The sequence below is a fragment of the Dermacentor albipictus genome, chromosome 1 (assembly GCF_038994185.2).
Source record: "Dermacentor albipictus isolate Rhodes 1998 colony chromosome 1, USDA_Dalb.pri_finalv2, whole genome shotgun sequence".
Lineage (NCBI taxonomy): Eukaryota > Metazoa > Arthropoda > Arachnida > Ixodida > Ixodidae > Dermacentor > Dermacentor albipictus.
This window is the reverse complement of record NC_091821.1, coordinates 170,615,830-170,641,581: the sequence shown is the minus strand read 5'-3', so window position 1 is coordinate 170,641,581 and position 25,752 is coordinate 170,615,830. Positions and strand designations below refer to the sequence as shown.

The following is a 25,752-nucleotide window of genomic DNA, read 5'->3' as shown; positions in this document are numbered from 1 at the left end:
AACATGCATATTTTCTGAAGTGAACAGTGCACAAGCGTTGCGGGCGAGTTTTGGTTCCGGCCCTTTCTGCCTCGTTCACCTATCTTGTGTGTTTTTCAGAAGCAATTTCGTGGACGCCCTTGCGAAAGCGCCCACGAAATGCGGAGAAAGAAAGACGCAGCACGAAGTATGACACGTTGTGCGCGCCGAGGTCGTGTGCACGATTTCTTTCGCCGCAACGAGATACCGATGGTCGAGAAGATCACTAACGAGTTCTCGAAGCGTATATGATGTTATGTTTGTGCCCTGGCATTTGCCTGACGGAAGGCCAGTGCTATGGTGTGTCCACCGTGGAGGCAGCATTCATCCCGGCATGGTGCCTGCTTCGGGCACACGACTACGTGCACGGCTCGGGTTTCCTCGCGGCTGCACGGTGTCCACGACGGAGGCGGCCACCGGATCACGGACTGCTATTCGGCCACTCCCCGTGCCGTCAACAATGCTTTGTCCGGCAGCGCCCTCACCACGAACGACTCCCGCTGTGTTTGGGACGGTTTCCAAAGCAGGGCTGTGTTTCAACCCCGTGCCTTGCAGTTGGTTCCCTTTGTCCTATGCGGGCCATAAAACTTCCCCGGCGCCCCATTATGATTGACTGCCCGATCGGCCCGACGCCACAGCGCGGTTTGAGGATGCGCCGGCCATCGAGAGGGGCATTAGGACCACGGAGGATTCCCGGACCCTCTCTCTCTCGACTTTGTTTCATCCTTAGGGACTGTCTGGGCAATCTGGGGAGTGAGGGGTGTTATTTAAGCAACTTGCAGCTGCTCCGCGGTGTCGGTCTCTCTCCTGATAACGACAACAACTTGTCAACATTGTATAAAGAATTCTTCGTCGAGAAAGCTCCTAGTCTCTGACTCTGTGTGAAGTGGGGTGCAGACTTCCTGCCGGCCACACATACCTCGGCACAGGCAACAATGGATCTCCTGCAGCAAGCCATCAACGAGGTCGTTGCATACGTAGAACCGCGCGGCCTGGCGTGCTCCCCACAGAAATCGGAGCTCCTTCTGTACAAGCCTAATTGGGGAGGTCGACGTCCAGACCCTCACCCACCCGAGATAGAACTCCATGTGCACCAGCAACGCATACCTACTATACCTAGCATTCGTATCCTTGGCTTACGCATCCAACAAAACGGCAGAAACAAGGAGATACTCAAGCAATTAGATAATCATGTACACCAAACCACTCGCCTCATTGCACGCATCGAAAATCGACATCACGGCATGAAAGAAAGCAACCTTATACGCCTGGTAACCGCCTACGCCCTGAGCAGGATCACCTATGTCGCCCCGTACCTTAACCTCAATGCAACTGACAAGCTCAAGCTCAACACCATGATCAAGAGGGCCTATAAACAAGCCCTACATCTGCCCATCACCACCTCTAACGAGAAACTGGACGCCCTCGACATTCATAACACCATAGACGAGCTTATTGAAGCGCAGCGTATTAGCCAATACGAACGACTCGCCAATTCCACCACGGACAGGCACATTCTAGGCACCCTAGGCATAACCTACACCACCTATTTCGGACCAAAGGTACCCATTCCTCCAAACATTCGTGCTCAGATAGTTATCCCGCCCATACCTCACAATATGCACCCTGAACACAATCCAAAGCGACATGCAGAAAGAACTAAACAACTACAAAAGCGCTACGACCAAGCCGCTGACGTAACCTACGTGGACGCAGCAGAATACCCCAACCAAGAGGCCATGACCGTCGTCGCAGTCGCGGGTTCGCAGTACCACCTCGCCGCGGCCGCATCAATATTCGCCACGCAACCCGAAGTAGGAGAAGAAACGGCCATCGCTTTGGCCTACGCGGCTACCAATGCACACTGCATGATCAGTGATTCGAAAACGGCCATTCGTAACTACGCAAGAGGACTGATAGCACCCCAAGCGCAGAAGATTCTCTCTGGCACTCCTCCCTCAAGGCAACGCCGCGTGCAGATCATCTGGGCCCCTGGTCACTCGGGTCTGGCTGGAAACAAAGCCGCCCACGATGCCGCCCGAGCTCTCGCAAACCGGGCGCATCATCCTTCTCCTGCGTCTTCCGATCCCGACCAGCCCTCTATTCTGCATCGTGGTCACGCGCGGGACCGAATGGTCACGTTGAGAGAAATTCTCCTGCACTACCGCAGAGAGTGGTTACGCTACCCCCCAGCACACAACACACTGAATATGTCTCAATCTACCACTTGGCGACTCCTTCAGACACGAACTTTTCCGAACCCCGTGCTTTACAACCGCATGTACCCCGATGCATACTCCCCACTCTGCAAAGCGTGCGAGGCCCGCGCTGACCTCAATCATATTATCTGGCAATGCCCCGAAGCCTCACCCACCAACACCTCCCGCACTAACACACGCATCATAACTACGGCCGAGCAGTGGGAGACATTGCTGCTCAGCTTGGACCCAGAGGAGCAGCTCTGGGCCGTCCGGATGGCCGAAGACGCCGCCAGAAAGCAAGGACTGGCCGCCGTATGAGGAAGGAGGGGATTGGGGGTTAGTCTCCCGACCTCCGCCACCCCTGAACCCCATCAAGGACATAACAAAGATTTATCTCTTTCTCTCCCATCACTGAAGCGGTGTACTGTGCGTCGCCTGCTTGGATTGGATTGGAAAAACTTTAATAAAAGTCCTGCAGGATGCACGTCAGCGCGCAGTGGGCGTCTCCCACGCAGGGACCGACAGGGAATACCTGGCGGCCGCTGCGCGAGCCTGCTGGACGGCCCATTGCTGGTCTTGTAGGAGCGGGCTTCTTAGGGTCTTCTCCCACTTGTCGGAGGTAGAGTCGGGCGGAGCGTTTATGCACTCCCAGAGCACGTGTGCGAGTGTCGCCGTGACCCCGCACGAGGGGCACGCATCGTCTGGGTAGACGTCCGGGTAGATTATGTGTAAGGTGGCCGGGTTTGGATAGGTATCCGTCTGTAATAAGCGTAGCGTTAGTGCCTGCGGCCTGTTTAGTTTGGGGTGCGGGGGCGGAAAGAGGCGTCGTCCCAAGTAAAAGTGTTTGGTTATTTCATTGTATGTTATTGGGGCATCCCTGTTCGCCTCCAACTCATCGAGACGTAGTTGCCCGGGGGTGACGGCGCGGTCGGTAAGCGCGCGCGCAGCGTCGTGGGCTGTCTCGTTGGGGTTGGGCGGGGCGCCCGGAATCCGACCCAGGTGGGCGGGAAACCAGATGACGGTGTGGTGTTTGAGGGTGCTTGGATCAGCGCCGCGGAAGATGCGTAATGCCTTGACGGAGACGACTCCTCTCTCGAACGCTTTGATGGCTGGTCTCGAGTCGCTAAATATTGTGGTTCGCTTATCGTCGAGCATTGCCAGGGCTATGGCCACTTGCTCCGCCACCTCGGGATCACGTGTGCGTACCGTGGCGGCGTTTAAAGTTCGTTGCGAAGACGAGACCGCTACCGCGGCGAAGGCTCGGTTGCATCGGTAGGCGGCGGCGTCCACGAAAGCGACGTCATCCGCTTTCTTGTTTACTCGTTTGAGGAACGCGGTGGCCCGGGCTTGGCGCCTGCCTCGATTGTGTTCCGGATGGACGTTTCGCGGAATGGGCGCGATAGTGATCAGGTCGCGGAGCTCGCGGGGAACCGGCGTAAGCTCCGGTGGATCCTGGGTGTTCAGTGGGAAGTACCCGAGCTCGCGCAAGATGTGACGGCCGGTCTTCGTCATCGTCAGTCGTATCATCTGCGCTCTCTCCTGAGCCTCAGCGATCTCTTCGAGGGTATTGTGCACCCCGAGCTCGAGCTTGTCAAGATCTGATTCAAGCACGAGAAGAGGAGCCGCAATTCGCTGCTGATCGACCGGGATGACATCGCTGAATGGCGGATTGGCTACCTTTGTGACATGGAGCGGTACGGGCAGAAGGCCGAAAGATCTTTTTCCTGGACGAGACATGGGTGACGGCGGGACACACTGGGTCGATCGTGTGGACAGACATCGTGGTGCAGAAGCGCGGACGCCTATACGCTCGAGCAAATGGCTTGCCAACGGGTCTGAAACAACCTTCTGGAAAAGGACAGCGCCTCATTATGACGCACATCGGCAGCGAGGATGGCTTCGTCGACTGCTACTTAGATATATTCCGAGGCCAAAAAACAAGCGACTACCACGAAGGAATGGACGGCAATTGCTTCGAGGGGTGGTTTAATGACGTTCTGCAGAAGTTGCCTGCGGGTAGCGTCATTGTTTTGGACAATGCACTTTACCATTCCCGGCGAGAAGAGAAATTGCCGACGACAGCATGGAAGAAGGAAGAAATATAGGAGTGGCTCAAAAGCAAAAACATCACCTACAGCGAAAGGCTGGTTAAAAAGCAGCTGCTTGAGTTGGTAGCAACTGTAAAGCCACGCTTTTTGAGCTACATCGTAGACAATGCAGCTGCAAGGGCCGGTTGCATTTTACTCAGGCTCCCACCGTACCACTGCGTATTTAATCTTATCGAGCTCGTGTGGGCAAAGGTGAAAAATTGCATCGCTGGGGACAACAGAGACGTCAAGCTGTCCATGGTCGAAGACGTCTTGAGTGAGAAAATCAAGCACGTAACGGCTGTAGACTGGAGGAAGAACATTCACCACGTGATGGACCTGGAGGCGAAGTTCAGGCTTGATACGTCTGGAAGTGACCGCATCCAACCCATCATCATCCAACTGGGTGAAGATGACAATGAAGAAAGCTTCTACGACTGCGAGCTGTCCGGCATTGAGCCATTCACTGAAGCATAACAGCTTCTTATTAACGAAAGAACAGCCCTTATTAGGGTTACCAAAGTATTGCCGGTGGGTTCGCAGCAGCCAAGCATTCTCCCGTGACCTCTCAAATAAACAAGCAGTTCATTTGGTGACATATTCCTTTTAATGGTAGCCCAATTCTGAAAAAGCAACGCCCTGCACAGATCGTGCTCAATATAAGTATTGGCATGGAAACGTGCTGAAATGCTGGAAAATCTGAATGCAAATACAGTTGTTAACACTGAATAACTATGTGGGGCCCAAAATGCTCATTCGGGCAGCCACTGTACAGCTTCACACGAAAAAGCAGTAGTCAACGTGAAAGTGACAGCCACTCTTAGCAGCCTGCACGCCAAAGCACATTGTGCTTTGCATGCAGTTATGCTGCACCTACTGTTTTTTCCAGCCCGTTGAGATGAATAATGCCAATGTCAGAAGGCCCAAAATACTCTATTGGGCAGCCACATACGAGCATGACGGGTCCTGTGATGAGATAACAGTCGTCTGGGCACGCTTGAAAGGCACCTTTAGCATCTGCACTTCAAAGCGCAGCCATGTCGTAGCCATTGTAGGTGAAACAGCAGCAGTCAACGCGGAATGGACCGCCAATTTTAGCAGTTTGCATGCAAAAGCACATTCATGTGGTGGTATTGTTTATTTTGGTTACCTGGCCCAGGCCAGTAATGCAATTAAGAAAACAATTATCAAACGTCATTAGCTTAGTTAGGCCGAAAATACTCAGTCGGGTAGCTATTAATAGCAGTAGTCGAGGGCACACTTGAAAGGCACCGTTTGCAGTTTGCACATCAAATCACAGTCATGCCGCAGCCATTGTTGTATTTGTTTATCTGACCGGGCAAGTAACACCAATGTAAGCACAATTATTCACCGTGAATAGCTCTGCTAGCATTGTTTGTACTAAAAAATGCTGAGTGAATTTGAATGTGTTTTATTGGGGCAATTATTTAATTCACAAGCCATCGGCATAGCGATCGACGGCCAGGTCCAGACAATGACATTTGTGAAGTAATAAATGGTGAAAGTTGCAAAAGCTCTCAGTGCACAGCTTTGCCGGGCTCCATTCACTGAAAAATGTCTTCGCAACGACGAAAGCGTCAGACGGGAAATGACACCCCACAGCACAATGTTATTCGTGTTGAACATTTTTACCATCACATGTGATGGGCAGCGAAACCGTCTGTTTACTAAGACTGAATGCATGAAAAATGCAACAGCATAGCAAGGTGTTGTTTCACAATATGCAGCCCTTCATGTGCTCTTCTGGGAAGCTGCCACATGCACTGATGCACAAACATGAACAGAGGTAAGAGGCAAAGTTAATGTGCAACCCACATGTCGCTTTTAAGAAAATGTATTTCTAAACCTTTCTGTTTTCATAGGCGATCAAAATTTGTTTTGAGCAAGTTGGTTAATCACATTGCAGCAACAACACAAGAAGCAAGGACAGAAAACACAGCGAGCAGGTAGACTGAGAACACGAGGTAGACCAGTGAGACAGGCATTAATGAGAATGAAGAGGCCAGCCCTGTAGTGTACAGGAATTAGTGCTTTGAATGAGATTGGCTAATGAAAATGTGTAAAGACTTTGCTGAAAAAAAACTAGCAAAACGAAATGCTAATATAAAATAAAAGGACAGAAATAAGAGTACGCGCAAACACGCATGGAAGCAGGCGCGTATTCACACACAGACGCGAAAACTAAGAAAAACTCAAATACAAAGAAATGTGGGAAATACAAAAAATTGACAAACGCAAGAAAACATACACACATTTAGGAACATACGCGGGTAGAGGTAATATAAGAACGGGTTCACAAGCTGCTGTGCCTACCTTCTCGTTTTTTTTAACCGCTCTCTTAACACTGTCTTGGAAGTTTTTAATTGCAACATATCACGGGAATCGAAAAGCAGCACGAAGCTATGTTGTGGGAAACCATATGGAGTGCTGGCAACACAACTAATGCGTGACTGTGCCAGAGCACGCATTCTACAGCTTGCGCGCGCGGTGAGCACTGGCAGAAAGCAATCAATCGACGGTGCTACACAATGCTCGAACACCACCGTTAGACGCTCGGCTATCTCACTGCTGACAATGAACGTTCACGCTAAGTTGACGGCGACAAATCTGCGTTGGAGCCTTCTTTTGCAAATATTTTCTTCTGTTGAGACACTCGTAGGTTTGTTTCCTGCGCGCATGCTTTTTCTCATTGCTCCTGAGAATGGTTTTGCTTCATCGCTTCACCCCGTCCGACGAGAAACGCAGACACTACACGAACACACACGCCGCTGACAGTAGGCACCAGACTTCGGCAAACTTTTCTCGTCGTAACTCATGATTTCATGAAGTACAAGTCCTGAAAAGGAACGGCGATATGCTAACTCGGGAGATACTTGAGACATTTGAGGATAAGTAAAACAGGAGCGTAACATGTAAGCACACTGTCGGTGGCCTTCACAAGAAAGGAAGTCACCTTTTTGAGACAGCCTCACATATATAAAAGAGATATGGCGATGAAATAAATAAGAGAGGGAATTTCAATAAAGCAATCAGTTGACAGTGCAGCTCTGTACTCGTCTAGTCGTTCTTTCTGTGTCGATGTTACTTAAGTTCTGCTACAATCGTCGAAGTATTACCAACTAGCCCAGTTAAACACCCTTTTGTCAATATATGATATTCTGCTGGCTGCTGAAGCATTTAGTGTATATGTAAGGGTCGAAACCATTAGTTTAAGCTGTTGATGCATAGGGATGTACGAATATTTGCAACTTTGTAATTATGTATCGAATAGTGCCCTATTCAATTCGGTGGTCACTTTTTGTAAATGTGGATGTTTTTTTTTTCATACGTTTCGGGTATTTCAAAATAGCAACCGCACCCACCTAAACACTAAATTGCAGAAAAGTACGATAAATTTTCACCATTACAGGCGTGCTATAGCCATAAAACATGAGAAATTGCGTAGCGGAGCAGGCTAGGTCACTCAGGCAGTCACACTTTACAGGCTCTACCGTGATCATTTGCATCCTCTGAAGAGCCCTGTGCATGGGAATAAAGCACTTGTTTGCTCGTATGCTCAGTTTGCGTTGTTTAAATACAATACTTAGTAAGGTACTATACTATTACAGAAACTTACTAACTTCAAGAATACATGGATATAAACATCAGCTAATGTTAGTTATGATAATGGCTATTCAATTTTAGAAAAGTATTCGATTCAATTTGCTTCTGGCACGATGCTATTCGGTCCCGAAAATCCTTATTTGCTCACCTCTAATATTGCATCTTTTTTGTGCTGTCTTTCACATGTGCATTGCAAACAAGACTCACATAAATGTGCACTCAGAGCATATTACATATAATTAAAAAAAATTTCCCAATGGCTAGTTGGTTCAACATAACACTGTTGCGCAAAGTGATGAAGGGACAGGACTTAAGAGAGAAAAACAATGCACGACACCCGGGTGCAAACTAACAACTCTGTTATTTTTCGGAAAATGAGACTTTCATGTAGCCTACTCGCATGTTCAGGGATGTTCTTCCCAGTCTAACCACGCCATCTATTGTCAGTCATTAAGCTAATCTCTTTGCTGATTGATATAGATGGCACATGGGGTCATCTTGATGTAGGCTTCCATGACTTATTTTTCTTTGGTTACTACATTTCAATAAGATCCTCATCATGTGGAAGATACGGCATGAAGCGCAATATATGGCAAGGTGTCTGGGTGCTCGTATCAGACTGCAGTTGTATAGATGGTCGCACAGTCAATCATTTACGCACCTGCCTGTTTAGCCCATGTAATCAACCCCACGTGTCAAAGGTATCTTGTAGACCACGTCTAGCGTGCATTCAGTCAATCCTTTAACGTGGCTTATAGTGCATGCATTCAGGGTATTCCTTTCGCTGGTCATTCCGTTTACTTTTGAGCACATTTCCTTTATCGTTTGTCGTGCTGTGAGGACCACTCGTTCGATCGGTTAAACTGAGCGAACGAGTTCAGCAAAAGTTGAGAGCGAAGGCAGCATGCAGTGGGAGATTAAAAAATCGGCAAGTGAGAAGAGGCATGAGGAAGAAAGTGGAGAGGAAGGTGCAGCAGTACCATGAGGCCGAAAGGAGAGGAGTGCATGGCAAAAGTGTGCGAATAAAAGCGAAGTGCGGTGACGGTAGCTAAGAGATGGTGCCAAAGTAGCACGCAATGTCTGGGAGGTTTGTTGGCGGTGGCTTCTGTGAGTCACGCCCCCACGTCACCCATGCGCTGGCTCACGCGATCTCCAGATTTAACGTAACGCCACACTTCGCTCCATTTGCAACATGCCACACGAGACCGATTGTCCATGCAGCGAAATGACAACACGTGTAGAGTTGCACTAAAATTTCCTATTAGGGAGTATCGTAAACATCTGTGATTTTTTTCTGTCAATTGCATGTGCTCTGAAGTGATAAGCATTGCAGAAGCATCGCTGGTCGCTTATCCTCTTATGCCTCTAAATATAGGTATTGTATCAAAGCAGCTTCCTTGCTTTGCACATGTTTGTTTCCAGATCTGTCTCTGCACATTTTGCACTTTATGAAGACAGTAGGCTAGCGAACAGCTTAGAAGTTATATCACTGCTCCACGTATAGTAATTATTCATTTTGTGCTAGGTGTCATGTGCTGTAATGTGAGCTATGCAAATGCTCCTTAAGCAATTTGTTGCATATGTGACGACAGCAAAACACCTTCTCTGCCACTGCCCAACTATCGTAGCATATCTGTAGACGTGTACTGTACATGTGTTATAGCGTTTCCCTTTCTGTCACGCGGGCCATATTGCGATCACATCACCCTCGCTCACTATGTGTATGTAATCGCTGGCCGCCAAGCTGTGGTGTGCTTTTTGTCCTTATATTCCTTGGCTGTCTTTCTGCCACGTTAAGTTGCTGTCATGCAATAAAACATGTTTCAAGTTCAGTCTGCCTCTTCGTTCACGGAAGCCCTGGAAAACGACACCAACCTTTCACGCTAACAATGTGTTCTGTGAGCTGTACTCCATTTCAGTAGTTCCTTGCCGCACTGGGGAAGCTGCAAGGCTCCTTAGTTAATATGAAGGCTGAACGCCCCACAAGGTGTGTTCATCGCACCGCACCGTCTGCTCGGTGTCTGCTTTCATTCCTCCAACCATGCTCCATGGTTGGAGGATTGAAGAAAAAAATGTTTTAACGCCACAACCATAAGCTTTGTTTACGTGCATGCGACAGCGGAGCTTCGCTTCACCTGTACACTTTCCCTCCATTTACCTTGCAGCCACCTTAATAAACAGATAGGATGAACGGCCTCATAAATGTTCACTTGCGGAACAGCGTCTGCTCGGCGTCTACTTGCTGGAATGAAAGCAGTTTAGAAAATAATCTAAATCTGTATTTTACTGACTGCAGCATTTATCATGGATGCGAAGAGGGTGTTGCGACAGAAAGCCCTGTGTGCAAATACAAGGTAATGTACTAGGATGCTGATCAAAAGTTTTATAGGTGTATTGTGTAAAACCACAATTACATACAGGAGTGACATGACACTGCTCATAACTTAAAGCAACGGTTCATGGGGTACACATTCATGGGCACATAAACATAATGCTCAATGCAAGTTTGACTTGAAATGATAGTCACATTTCAGATAGAAGTGACATCATGACATACCGTTAATCAATGCCTGTTATTTCTTTATTCCCAGAATGATCAGTTGTACAATACTTGTACACAGATACAATAACGAATCTCCGAATCACAGATGTCACATCCGTCTGCCCTATGTAACTTTGCCTCATGAAATGGGAAACTCATTGACATAATCAGATACAGATTATGCCAAAGTGTTATGCTGTTTCTTGCAGTTTTGTCTTTCATGAGTATTTACGTAATGTGAAAAATAGTACCCTGATGTTCTAAACGTTATGTATACTATATGACAATTGTATTCTTTTTTCGTGATAAAATTCGTCTTTTGTGTAAATATAAATTGGAAGTTTCTTAACAACGAATATGTGACAAGTACTTGCATGTGAACAAGCGTACGTAGCCTCTCAAAGGCAACCACGGTGACGAAATTATCGTTTAGCGATATTGGCACAAAACTTTCCCCTAGGCTTTCTTTTCATAAAAGCCAACCACACATCTCTTGATCTAGCAGATTTATCTCTTATGCGACAAGTCTGTGCTGCTTTCCTTGCAACAAGTCCTTTCACATGTGTCTGCAAAACATTGGTCCTTCATTAGGTTTATTTTTTCTACACCTTTCTTGTTTTTTGGTAAGAATTTATTGTGAATTTTTGGAAGCTCTTCATACAGTAGCCATTATTTCTTGGAAAGATTCTTTGCAATGAGGCTCTAAAGTTGTTGGTAGACTATTCAAGTAGTTCTTTATTAAAACAATTAGTAGCCTTGCATTTAAACCTTATCCTTTGTCCCCAATAGTTAGCTCTCTTTTGCACTAGTTGGTTAAAAGGTAGTACCTAAATTTATGGAAATAAATATTGCTACTACAAATACTTATGCCGTCGTGTCACTATGCAATATTGAATACTTATTATTTTTGTTCAATTTGCGTTTGAATAAAATTAACATTCGCCCACCTCTACTTCTTATACAATGCACAAAGATGCGTCCAAACGATATTTGTGCTTTCTGAAACATTACTTGGTTGCATATAATAGTGGCAACAAGCAGCCTTTCAGAGAGAACTTGATTTTGTTGTTATGTGTATTCTGTTCTTCTCCCATAATTATAGTGAATTGATAACTATATTTCACACAAGTACACAGCCCCTCAATGGAACAGGCATTTATTTGATACACATGAATTCGCACCCTGTTAAACTAGATTTCAAAATTATGCTGATTGTGGCCAGCCTTTAGTATCTATATAAGCATGTCTACGATGTGGTCTGAGGGTACAGGTGCAGTGCTACTGTGAAGCTAGTTATAGTTCTCACAACAATGCACCAAGTAAGGTTGTTGCCTAATTGTTATACAGAAAGACAGCATCAGCTAGGCTGTAAGGGCGACAAAAGTGATAAGTGCAATTCACCAAACACACAAACAGAATATAATATGACTACATGCCATGCACTAATTAGTATTTCAAGTCATTAAGAGAATGAAATAAGGGCTGTTGGGTTAATCTGGCTTATTTGTCGTGTTAAAAATAGGCTGTGTAGTTAACTTCAACATGTCTAAGTTGTCAAAATGTCTAAGTATTTAAGACATTGGGGAGGTGGCAGTGAAACTCCCTGGAGAGCACTACCTCCGTTGTACTAATGGTATGGCTTAACTATATAATTTCATCACTGCTTGTTCACAAATATGACGGTGGGTTAGAACCTATGAAATGCCACAACAGCAAGGCTGAACATCCGTCCTTACTTTTCAGAGGCTTAAAGAATGATAAACAGTTATGCTTCAAAGAATGTTTTCGTAAGAAATATATGTCATGTTCATTTCAGTGGAATGGAAAGAGGTGATTGAGCACAGCCATGCTATTGTAGCATGCGTGAAGGAATACCGGAGAGCCTGGGGGCTAATATTTATGTTAATAGAACAAGTAGCTGTGACTTGCAAGATAATTACTCCACAGAGGATGCTGCAGTAAGGCTCGTGCAACTGTAAGCAATACGAGAACGAGTGAAAGATTGCTTGTAATATATGGATTTGTATGACAGATGAGAATGTGCACCCAATTTGCCACTACGCATTTTTTCTATTGTATGTTCAGCACAAAGTGCGAGTCACTATGGCTTCTCAACTGCAAATTTCTGAATTCCGTTTCACAGTGCTTATGGGGCTATCTGCATTCATTTGACTTCTTAAGTGATTGGATAATAGAACATGTCCGCATTGTAGATTCACACAGAACATATTATGAATTTGTCACAAAGCTCGACCCAAGAAATTGTCTGTTGGTTATGAAAATAAAAATGGCAATAAACATTCGCTCACTTTCTTGTGCTGCTCCGCACACAGTGTTAATGAACTAATGCCTACAATGCAGACATTCTCTGCTTTCATTAGAGGTAGGTGCAAGTTGCACTGGCACAATGAACATGCATTCATTGCCTGCAAGCTACTGCATGATGGAATTGGTGTTATAGCAGGCATGGCAAATGTTCTCCCCTACTTGTGTCTTGTGCACCCTATGAGCCAGCATTTCATTTCATTGCTGTGTACCTGTTTAAGCTGTTATTGATTAAGAAAGGCAAATATAAAACGACTTACTACGTCAACCATTTCACATGCAAGATCCCTGTCCTCATTGCAAACCTTATTAGAGAGGTTTAGATCAGGTGAAAACTGCAGAAAAGTAAAGTAATGTTTAACAGTGTCGGAAAACAACAGCAGTTTACAATAGGCAGCGAGGCACTGGAAGTCGTAAGGGAATGCACCTACTTGGGACAGGTAGTTACGGCGGATCCGGATCATGAGACGGAAATAATCAGAAGAATAAGAATGGGCTGGGGTGCGTTTGGCAAGCATTCCCAAATCATGAACAGCAGGTTGCCATTATCCCTCAAGAGAAAAGTATTTAATAGCTGTGTCTTACCAGTACTCACCTACGGGGCAGAAACCTGGAGGCTTGCGAAAAGGGTTCTACTCAAATTGAGGACGACGCAACGAGCTATGGAAAGAAGAATGATAGGTGTAACGTTAAGGGATAAGAAAAGAGCAGATTGGGTGAGGGAACAAACGGGAGTTAATGACATCTTAGTTGAAATCAAGAAAAAGAAATGGACATGGGCAGGACATGTAATGAGGAGGGGAGATAACCGATGGTCATTAAGGGTTACGGACTGGATCCCAAGGGAAGGGAAGCGTAGCAGGGGGCGGCAGAAAGTTAGGTGGGCGGATGAGATTAAGAGGTTTGCAGGGACGGCGTGGCCACAATTAGTACATGACCGGGGTCGTTGGAGAAATATGGGAGAGGCCTTTGCCCTGCAGTGGGCGTAACCAGGCTGATGATGATGATGATGATGATGATGATGATGATGATGATGATGATGATGAGATCAGGGGAATGAAATAATTGATGCGCCAAGTACTAGGGGGCCTCAACGCTTGCGTTCCCTTAATGTAGACCTCTATAGTCGCTTGATAATCTTGGTTTCCTTTGAGATGAAGTACAGGTACTGTGCACCTGTTTTTTAGCCTATGCACTTCTCTTTCTCTTTAATATGGCTGTGCATTAGCTAGCTAGGTTGTCACTACATGAATGGGACATTTGGGTCATGCCCAACGCAATCAAATAACTTTACTTTGCTATAGCTCACTGACTGTGCAAGCTTCTTTTTTATCTAGGGAAAAGAATAAAAAGAGAATGCGTGCATAAATGATGTTGACAGCAGCAAACGGTCTCAAGGCAATCATCCTTGATTGTCGACATTGCTGAGAGAGCAAGCGTGCTTGTATTCACTTTGACTAGAGACTGTACATTGTTTAAATGCTGATAGAGGTATGGATAAATAGTAAAGGGGCAGCAGATTGGCCACCCAGGCCTTTATGCATGGGGCTTAGCTGCCTTGTGAGTCCTCGTACACCTCTGTCATCTCTTAAGACATGAATGACATAACACTACTTCTATTTGCAGGGACATTTTTTAGCACCAACAAGAAATGGAATCATTACGTGAATTCACGCCTTTATGAGGTATCTTTCTAGCAATATGAATTATTTGTTTTCATGCAAACATTCTTCTCTTGAAAACATATCTGACAAGCATCTCTGCCTGAAGAAGTAACTACGATATGAACATATCACTTTTACGTCTGTCATATTTGTAATCAATTGCTTGAGACTTACTTGTGGGCTAGTTGGTTAGTCATGACTTAATATTAGTGCACTTTGAAACAATGACAGCACTTAGAATGAACAAATACTAGCTCTGTGTTTGTCGCACTGCCCTCCTGTACATTCATTCGGTGTTACATCATTGGTCCAAAGTGCGATGCCATATTACATCATTTAATCAATTGTAGGCTCACTATTGACAGCTACTAAAGAGACTTCAACAGCAAAGTGCAACTAAATCAACAAGCAATTGTTGATGATTCACACACGTGCTCGGTGATGAAGTGACTTGTCAATCAACACAGCTGTATCCCGGGATAATAGAACCATCTATATAGGAGTACGTTAATAGGTAACGCTGCGGCGCTTCAGCGCGCTACGCAATTGCTGCGACAGATCCCTTGCTCATTGGCTTAGATACACCTGTGTGTCTTTGTATGCGCGTTCTTGCAAGCTGTTACGTACAGGGTTTGGACCCATCAGTGAAAGGAATGCGCATCGGTTGGTGGCAGAAAACAGACTGCGCTTATTTTCTACAAAAGACGCAGGCGAGTGCTGCATGTGTTCGAGGGGGTGAACTCTCGGTCCCTGTTCAGTAGCCGCGGCGCTCAGGGCGACGGAGGATTCTCAGAACACGACTCGGGATGGGGTCGCTTCCCGTTTCTTCTGCGCTGGTGCTTCGTCCAGCCGAGGAGCGGTGGTGCTTCGCCTGTCCACAACACAAGCTTTCGCGAGCACAGCTACAAAAAGTGCGCCATCGGGCCATAATCATCCGAGCACATAGTGACGTATGTTGTCGCAACATTATGCGGTAGCAATAAACAAATTAAAAAAGCGGCACAGGTAAGACGACTGCAGAGTGTTCCAAAGGTGGGTCATACGTCAATGCCACACATGCAGCCCAGAATGTGACAGTGCAAGAGTCGCGTTTTCACCATGACGCGGAAGCTTCAACCTACATCGACAAAAATATGTCAATGTCGTCTGCTGTTGGCGATAGTTGCCGACTTCGAACAGCGTTGCTCTGAGCACTGCCGAGTGTTTGCCAGCTTTCAACAGACGTCGCGTCCCCAAACGGAAGTGCGGATGCAGGCGCATGCGAACCGCTCAAGCTAACTAATAAGAGAGCAGGCGTTATAACAAAATCCTCGCACGACGCGAAATATTGCTCGTCGCCAGCACACGAGGCTGCCAACTCGCTGATGCACGTTGCCAGTTGCTGGTTACCCATTTGGACAACCAAAGAGCGCATGCGAACCGCACCCCATCATGCGGTTTCAGCGTAAATATAATTTTGTGACCGATCGCGGCGACCGCCCGTTTTTCACGAACCGCCTGCATGCGGTGCGGCGTGCGGTGATGGGCGGTTTGAGCGTAAATCGGCCCTAAGTGGTGGCGCTGGCTAACACTCCCAGCGTTCTACTAGGACACATAAATACCCAAGAAAAGTGGATGGGGAAACAGCGCCGTGGTAGCTCAATTGGTAGAGCATCGCACACGAAATGCGAAGGTCGTGGAGTCGGTTCCCACCTGCGGGAAGTTGTGTTTTCATACACTTTAATTTCCATTAGTTTAGCGTTAATTTCTTTTTCGGTTATTAAGCACAAGTGATTTCCCCTATGTTGTCCTTGGTTGTCAGTGTTTATTGGCTTCTTATTTCTTATGATATGCATATATATATATATATATATATATAAACGAGAAGAGAAGGGGTTAACCGAGGGCCCGATTTTTATTAGTCATATCATACGACAACCTTCGCATTTCTCGTGCGATGCTCTACCAATTGAGCTACCACGGCACCGTTTGCCCATCCACTTTCTTGGGTATTTATGTGTCCTAGTAGAACCCCGGTGGTGTTAGCCAGCGCCACTCCTCACAGACCTTGGCGGCGGACGTTCGACGTCCGCCGCCAAGGTCTGTGAGTGGTGGAGATAAGGGAGATAAACGAAGTAGGGAAGGGAGGTAAACCGCAAAGGGAGATAAACGAAGTAGCGGTCTAGGCCCAATTTCAGTGTTGCGCAAGAGAATCAAGTCTCGTATACGCGGAGCACTTCGTATGCTAGAGCGGTACGCAGAAACAGGCGCCAGTCAATCGTGAAGGTCAACACATTATTAGTGAAGGCTGCCAACCAATCAAAAACTGTCCTTACGAACAAAAACTTGCGAATTTTTAGTTAGCCAGAGTAACGTGCAACAGCAATATCGGGAAATGCAGCCACCGGAGAATTCATATAATCGTGGGCCGGAAGGCCTTCTCACAGAACGCAAGAAACAAGGTGCATAAGAAAGAGTCGACAGACCTGGATAGTTGAAAACAAGAAACGCAGACTAAAAGGCAAAGCGAGCAGACAAGGCGACACGTATGGGTTGAAGCACAGAGTTATGTTTGTTGTATATGCAGAGCTTAGACAGTATTCGAACTGGGATGCACAAAGCATGCGTAGAGAAAGCGTAGTAGTCAGTGCTCTTTGACACGTTATGCATAAGAACCTCACAATCGCGTGTGGGTAAATGCCTTTACGTTGACAACGTTCGCAGAGTCTCGATCATTGACTACTGGGCATAAGACTGCTTTTTGTTATTTTGACATTGCAGCTCGGCCGCCTCCTTATAGAATTTTACGAGGAATCAAATACATGAATAATAATTGCATTTCCATTGCCAAAGATGCAAACAAATTCTTGAACGTTACGCACTGTAAAGACAAGTAAAATATGTATTTTTTCATAAAAGAACATACTCGTGCGTCCCGAAAATTGTGCCCCAAATTAAATGATATCTATGCTTCTATGTTTTTGTCTATTTAATTAGTAAAGAAAATGTCGCATGAACTTCAGAATTATATCAATTCGAAACCAGCAAAGCAGTGCATGCCGCTTATATTTGTTCGAATGTATTGCGCAGGAGCAGCTGTCACCGGTCGTGTATTGTAAGTAATTGCACCGAAATTATAGTCGCAACAGAGAGCACATATAGAAAGCACGGGCTCTGCAAAATATACGAGGGAGAGTCAAATGAAAGTTATCCAATGCAAATATATCACGAGTGGGGTACTTTATTTAAAAGTAGTCTCCATGAGAATTTAAACATTTGTTCCATTTACTAACCAGTCGCGGGATTCCCGCCTCATGATACTCCTTGGGTTGCTGCTTCAAAAAGTCTGTAACTGACTCTTTCACGTCATCGTCCGAGACGAATCTGGTTCCCTTGAGCTGCTTTTTCAATTGCCCCAAAATGTGGAAGTCGCAAGGCAACAGGTTTGGGCTGTATAGCGGACGTTGCAGGGTTTCCCACTTGAACTTTGCCCGTTTTGTGCCAACCACATCAGCGCCGTGGGGACGGGTATTGTCGTGGAGCAAGATGACCCCATTCGTCAATTTTTCACGTCGTTTGTTCCTGATTGCGACACGCAGCCGATCCGGCGTTTCTCTATGTCGGAAACGAATGATAGTCTCTCCAACTTTAGCAAATTCTATCAGTAATGGCCCCTGACGATCGAAAAAAAAAGTCAGCACCTTTCCGGCGGAAATGACGGCCTTTGCTTTCTTTGGGGGTGGGTAATTCAAATGTTTCCACTGTAAGCTTTGTCGTCGTGTTTCAGGCTCGTAGTAGAGGCACCATGATTCATCCCCGGTCGCAATTGCAGGCAAACAGTCGTCACCCTTATTGTGATACCGGATCAGATGAGTCAACGCAGCGCCGAAGTTCTCCATCTTCTGGTGGTTGCTCAAAATCTTGGGCATCCATGGCGCACACAAGCGCCGATAACCGAGAAGTTCATGAATTATGGCCCGAACCAAACCGGGACTGATGTTCACACGCTCTGCCAGTTCATCGATGCTTATCCTCCTTTCTTGTCTAATCAGCTCACCAACCTTAGCAATTACATTGGGGGTGATCGGACGGTCGCTTTGGCCCGGTCTTGGATTGTCTCTGCAACTTTCATGTCCTTCTTTAAACCGTTTTCTCCAACGGTTCACAGTGGCTAATGAAATGCAATGTTCAACGTACACGGCAGCCACATGGCAACAAATGTCTTTTTGGGAAACCCCTTCAGCTCTCGAAAACCTCAAGACTGTTCAACTTTTGGAGCGTCCATTATGTCACATAGCCATGTTCAACCCAGTGTATGAGAGCATTGAAGAACATTTATCCTCACACAAGCGTGTAACGTTTGTAAATGAGAGATGCATGTGTACTATGCGCATGCCTCGCAGATAATAGATAGAGCCATTATTGCATGCAGTTGGTTGGCTCACTTTCATCTGACTCTCCCTCATAAATAGAATTGCGAAGCTACAATGGAATATACAAATGCGAAGATACAGCTTCGTTAAGGGCAAAGAAGTGTCAGTGGAAACAAAGTTCACTGCACGTATATACAAAACTTCGCAATAAGATATTTAACTATACGTATAAGTCTCCAATAAATCTACGTATCAAAGAAAAAAGTCATTATATATAATGCGTCAAACAAGGCAAATGAACATGTTGCGCAATCACAGATTCCCAGATCACAGAATCCAAAGGCCCGCCCCCTCTCACTCCACTCCCCCCGATGTATCGCGCGCGACGGAGGACGGCACGCTTCATCCCCGCTTTTCTCCCTTGCGAACTCAAGGCTGAGCCACTATCGTCGGATCACCCATTGTCCGCTTCCGTCACGCTTTCACTTGCATGACACAGCATGCGGCGCGCGGTCACGGTGTTATCGCTCTTGAATTTTATACGGGACATGATGGCGACGGCGACGGCAGGAATGTGCCTGGAGTGTCCATATAATTGCTATAGCAATAATATATTAAGATTATCCGGCAACTGAAGCTTCCCGTGGTCTATTACTTTCCGCAAGAGAAGAAGTAACAAAATCGAACTTTCACCACGTGACAATTCGCTTCGCCGCAACAATGTCTTTTACTATTGTGCGGCAGGGGCACCAAAATTAAGAAACGCAAAGGAAAACATTATCGAATGCCTATTTTCGGCACCTAATGTGGCTACCGAAGGAATATCGAAGAAAACGCGAGACGCTTGGTCCGCAGAGAACCCACATACGCACATTGCTCGGTATCCTACATCGGTGAGACAAGACTTTCCGGAGAGGTTGCGCTCAAGCGAACGCGTTGCAATGCGTAGAGTCCCCACAGTGATGGCGGCGAGCGACCATTGTTTCTTTTTGTCATCTGCTAGCCAGAAGACGTCCAGAACCATAGCCAGAACTCTGCTGGGTGATAATCCACTCGACCAGAGAAAAATGAACACGCACTGAAGTGCTCCGCGCGGTGGTCGGGGCAACACGAGAAAAACGCATGCACTCTGCTGGCTCTGGCAGCCCGCGGGTAGCGAGAACAAGAAAATTGGAGAAGCTCAATGTGCCCTCGTGAATAAAAGTCAAAGCAGAAAAATAAATAAGAATGTAGTCACTTTTGCTAGCTTTATTATTTTGAATTGGATGCTTTGGCGCAGGTGAAAAAGATGTTGATACTTTTTTCTGTGACATGAAGGCAAAAATTAACCACCACAACACTTCGTCTCAACGGACCTCGTTGCGTGCCTTGTCAACTTGTCCGATAGTGCGTTGATTTGGCTTGTCTCTTTGTATGTTCCGATGTACGACTTTAGAGAGAGAGAGAGAAAGGCAAAGGAAAGACAGGGAGGTTAACCAGAGATTATCTCCGGTTGGCTACCCTGTTCTGGGGGAAGGGAAAGGGGATGCAATAGGTGAGAAAGAAAGAAGGATAAAAAAAGGAAAAAAAAAAACCTAAGCACACACACGCACGTACACACGAACTATTTCTGTGGGTACGACTTTAGAGAAGTCAATGCACCTTTGGTGCCAAATGTTAAACAACCACCCCAAAGTTCCCACAAAGTTCCGGAATTGAAAATTCAAAGCACGACTTTGGAAATATCAATGCACATTTCGCATCAAAAGTTTCTGAGAAGTTTATACCCGTCATAATAATAATAGAAACTTTATTGCAATGGAAAATATTTGAAGGAGGGGTGGTCAGGGCCTCTCAGTCCAGGGCCCCACTGGCCTCTGCCACCTGCCTGACCTGGCTAATTAAGGACTTTTGTCCTGCCAGGTCGGAGCGGGCGAGCTGTGCCTCCCACTGCTCCATTCTGTTACTGGTATTCGGCCTATGAGGGTGCTTAGTGCACTCCCAGGTTATATGTATTAGGCTAGGTATGCCACTGCACCAAGGACAGTTGGCCCTATAACGAGTGGGATACATGGCGTTTAGCAATTTTAAATGGGGGAATACCCCGATCTGTATTTTACGCCAATCGGCGGCGTCTTCCCCGCTAAGTTGTGGATGAGGCGGCGGGTATTTTCTGCGGACTCCGCGCCGATGAGCAAGGATGTCTTTGGCATTTATATTGGTAGAATTTTGTGAGGGATAGTGCGGGTGGTTGGGGTTAGAAGAGGACGCCGTCGCTCGGTTAGAGAACCCTCGAGCTAGCGCGTTAGCCTTTTCGTTCCCCTGTACCCCCGCATGGCCCGGGCACCAGAGTAGGCGATGATGGTGGTTGAAGGGTTTGGGGATTATCGCGAGGCTAGCCGCAGTCACGTGCGCCTTGAGAAACATGCGACATGTCTCCTGGGAGTCCGTGACCACGACCGAGTCCTTTTGCGAACGCTCCGCGTGAGCGAGTGCGATCGTCACTGCTAATATTTCAGCCGAGGTGGGGGATCCCGCCGTGGCCGACGCGGTAATTTGCTGTTGGCTGATCGCGTTCACGACTGCCAGGGCGTACCTCCTTGGGTAGCGCTGCCCGGTAGCTTCTGCATACACTGCTGCGTCCGTGTAGTACGTGTTGTACCTATGGTTATTAGAGTACGCTGATTGAATGTGTTGTGCGCGTGCTTTGCGCCTTTCTTTATTGTACTTGGGATGCACATTCTGTTGAATTGGGGCTACTGTAATTTTGGATCTTATCGAAGGAGGGAGAGGTACGGCCTGTTCCGTGAGATAAATGGGGTATGCTGGGATATTAAGTCTAGCCAATATTGCCCTACCAGTATTTATGAAGCTGAGGCACTCCTTCTGTCGCATCAGGGTGGCCTGCCTCAGTTCGTCGAAAGTACTGTGCACTCCCAAAGCTAACATGCGCTCCGTTGAAGTACACTTAGGCAGGCCCAGAGCAGCTTTGAAAGCGGTTCGGATTATTGTGTTAGCCTGCTTTTCCTCCTCCCTGTTCAGGATTTGGTACGGTAAGCCATACGTGATTCGACTAACCACTAAGGCTTGTAGAAGCCTTAGGGCATCGTCTTCTCGCATTCCCACTTTTCGATACATGACGCGACGTATCATTTGGGCTATCTTGTGGGCTGTGGATTTGAGGGTCTTGAGTGTCTGTACTGCTCTCCCATTGCTCTGAAGCCACAAGCCCAGGACTCGCATCGTGGGTACCTCTCGGACTGATCGGCCCTAAACCACGATGTTAATCGATCCTCTGGATTTGTAGCATTTGGCATGTATCCGGATGATCTCAGATTTTTCGGGTGCGCACTTCAGGCCAATCCATGTAGAACATTTCTCCACCGCTAATACTCCGCTTTGGAGCGTATATTCCTTATCCCCTAGTGAACCTCTGCTCGTCCACAGCGTGATGCCGTCCGCGTAGAGCGTGTAACCTAGGTCGAGTATCCGATCCAGATCGCGCGCGAGGTGACACATTGCCATGTTGAAGAGAAGAGGAGATGATATAGCTCCTTGAGGTGTTTCTTTGTCAGGCATCTTAAATAAATCCGAAGTGATTTGGCCAATACTGACGCTCGCCTCGCGGTTGGAAAGAAATGCTCTTAATAATTGTATGTGCGCTCACCACAACCCGCGAGTTCGAGTTCCTCTAATATTGCGGCGTGAGAGACGTTGTCGAAGGCTCCTTTGAGGTCTAGTGCTAGGACTAGTCTCGCATCACCTTACGGTATATTAGTTAGAATTTCCTCTCTAAGTAGGAGGAACGCGTCCTGGCAAGATAAACCCGTGCGAAATTCTATCATGGAGTCCGGGAACCAGCTCCGCTCTTCCAGGTATCGCTGCAATCTGCTATGGATAACCCTTTAATAGAGCTTACCCAGGCAGGACGTGGGCGACACCTCCTGTAGTGTATCAATCGAGGTATTCCTTTCTGGTTTGGGGATCATGATTATTTTAGCCAATTTCCACTCCTGGGGCAAGTCTGCCTTGGCCCAGCACTCGCTATTGAAAATATTTGTTATTTTCGCTAGAGCTACCGAATCCATGTTTCGAATCATTGCATTTGTGATCGAGTCTGGGCCCGGTGCCAAGTTTTTAACTGCGGAATGTGCCGCCTCATGCACTTCCGCGTACGTTATTTCTTTGTCTAATTTAGGGTTCGCCTCCCCCGCGTATTGTCTTTTCGCGTACGATGATCCCGTGGCAGGTGGGGGTCCTATGTACTTTTTCTGAAGAGCATGGACTAGATCTTGGTCTGTACCCTCGAAGTTGTCTGCTATAATTTGGAGCTTTTTGTTATTCTCAGTACGCGTGCTCATCGGGTCTAGCATGCTTCGTAGTATGCGCCACGTATTGGTCGTTCCCAGAGTTCCTGACAGAGTTCCGCAGAACGTCGCCCACTCGTTTTTAGCGAGCTCGTTGGCGTGGCCTTGTGCTCGCTCTGCCAAGAGAGCGATGCGTTGTCTCAGGTGTTTGTTTAGACGTTGTCTTTTCCACCTCTTGGCCAGTTTCCGCCTCTCTTCCCAAAGGCTGACCAGGTGAGAGTATATCACCGGCACCTCCGCTGTACACTCAATGGCTTTAGTGTTGTTCCCGTGTGCTCGTCGAAGGAATTCAGTCCATCCTCGCATGTTTGTCGGGGCTGTATCCGACTCCTCCAGCGCTCTCTGGAGTTCTCTATAACGAGGCCAGTCAGTTAATTTAGTCATTCCTATTGTTCTCCGTATGCTGGGCGTGGAGAGCGCTACTCGGATTATGTCGTGATCGCTTCCCGGGTTTTCGTCAAAGGAAACCCATTGTACGTCTGTGATGTTAATTGTAAAGGCACGGTCGGGCGCCGTGTCTCTGCTGACGCTGTTACCCGTGCACGTCGGTTTGCCGATCTGATTGATTGCCCGTAAGCCCAAGGCCGTTGCGGTGCGCTCGAGTAGGAACCCCTTGGGCGACGTTTTCGCGTATCCCCATAGTATGTGTGGTGCATTAAAGTTCACCCACTATCACCGCCTTATCCCTGGTGCCCGCTAAATCTTTTGTTGCTGAGAGAATGCGAGGTAGGTCGTCTCCTTTGCTTTTGGGAGGACTGTACAGGTTTGTGATTATTGTGTGGGCCTTACTTCGTTTCTTTGGCATCACACTGATAACTATGAAATTAGTCTCTCCCTCAGTTTGCGGAAATGTAAATAATTCAGCGTTTATCGACTTGCTCACCAGCGTGGCGACCTTCGAATTTTGAGGATCGCTCAGAGTGTAGTATTCCTGCAGTTTGGCCGGCTTGGGCCCGACCTCCTGCAGACATATCACGTCCGGAGCGATTTCGGAGTTTTTGATAAACTGGTGGAACACTGCCGCTTTCCTGGAGAAGGAGCGGCAGTTCCATTATTATATCTCTAATTGTTCTGAGTTGTATTCGTTGTGATTTCTTAGCGTGATTAGCCATGTTGCCCACTCTTATTTTAAGCCCATGACGTTTACGTGTCCGAGCCATCGGATTCTGTTACGCAGTGGCTTAGTTTAGTTTTGCTGAACCCGCTCCCATCGCAATTGCGCGTTTTTAGGTGGGAACAGCTTTCGAGACTGCCCTAAGCTGTTCCGCCACGAATACCTTGTGTTTCTCGAAGTCGTTCGTGCATGGTTGGTGAAATTCCGTTAACCTTTGGGTAACTAACGTCATCATTTCATGCATAAATATTTTCAAGTTTTCCGCAATCATTGTCTGGATCTGCCCTGCCGTTATCTGCGCGTTATATGAAATTTGGGTTGTCGGAGACTGCGCGAGTTTATATCTGCCGCCGCTTTCGTTTTGGCTATTTCTTCAGACTGACGCGGCGTTTCCAGCTGTTGTATTGTGCTATTGAAGCGCGCCTCTAACTCTGACATTTGTTTCTCAAGTGGTCGTCGTTTGTGTTCTTCTCCTGAGAGCTGTTCTCTTAGTCGCGCATTTTGCTTTTCTAATGTCTGAATACGTTTATCATTTTCATCATTATTCTGTTTTGGAGCAGTCGGAGAAACAACCCTCGCCCAGTTCACCTGCTGTTTTTTAGGCAGTGGCGAATTCGACCGCTGCGAAGCCCTGGAGCTGGAGGGGTCCCTCGAGGGGGTATTGCTCTTCGCTCTGCTTCCGTGTGGAGATCTGAATCTCGATCGGTGCCGGTAGAAGTCCTCCTCTTCCGTCGACTCGAACCAGCGCCCCAGTGCATTTTTGGTGTTCTGTCCCGAGCGCTCCCACGAACGAGACTGGCGAGTCGAGTTCACGCGCTTGGCGGCAATCAGTTTGTTCGGGCACCGACGTGTCTCGTGCCCCGCCGCCCTGCACACGGCGCACTTCACTTCACATTCGTGTCCTTGTGGGGGTGGATTTTCGAGTCCGCAGCCACGGCATATATTCTTGGGGTTCGGACAAACGTCCGAGCGGTGTCCTTTTTGCATGCACTCCAGGCACATTTGGATTGTTGGCCTGTACTCCGTACACCGCATCTCTACTCCCATGTAGTACACGCATTTGGGGCGTGTGCCCCCCGAGAAGGTGAGGAGAGCGGTATTTGAGCTTCCTAGCTTTCGATGGTGACTTCTTGGGTCCTGACTCGCAGGTGTTGCAGGAGATCTGTTGATTCCGCGTGTGCTGGAAATCCGTGCACCAGCCCTTTGTAGCTATCGTCTGGATCCGCTACGCACACGTTTAAGGGGTGTCGCTTGCCTCGCAGCTCCATGCACGTGATTCGACGAATGATGTCCGCCACTTCCAGTGAAGGTGTGGAGACGATGATGATATTCGTTCCCTCTCGGATTCGCAGTATGAAATCCTCTCCTGTGATTTTTGCTGGTTCGGTCCATTTCCTGTGATTATTGTCCCGGTAGCCCGAATAATCACTTGTAGTATTTCTGTTCTCAGGTATTCCTTGAGCATTAGTCCCTTGTGGG

General features: G+C 47.2%; 1 protein-coding gene across 3 annotated transcripts in view; it reads right to left on the bottom strand.

The window, feature by feature from the left end:
- LOC135905742 (tachykinin-like peptides receptor 86C) overlaps positions 1-25,752 on the bottom strand; it is a 108,930-nt gene that overhangs the window by 60,821 nt on the left and 22,357 nt on the right. The window lies entirely within an intron of this gene.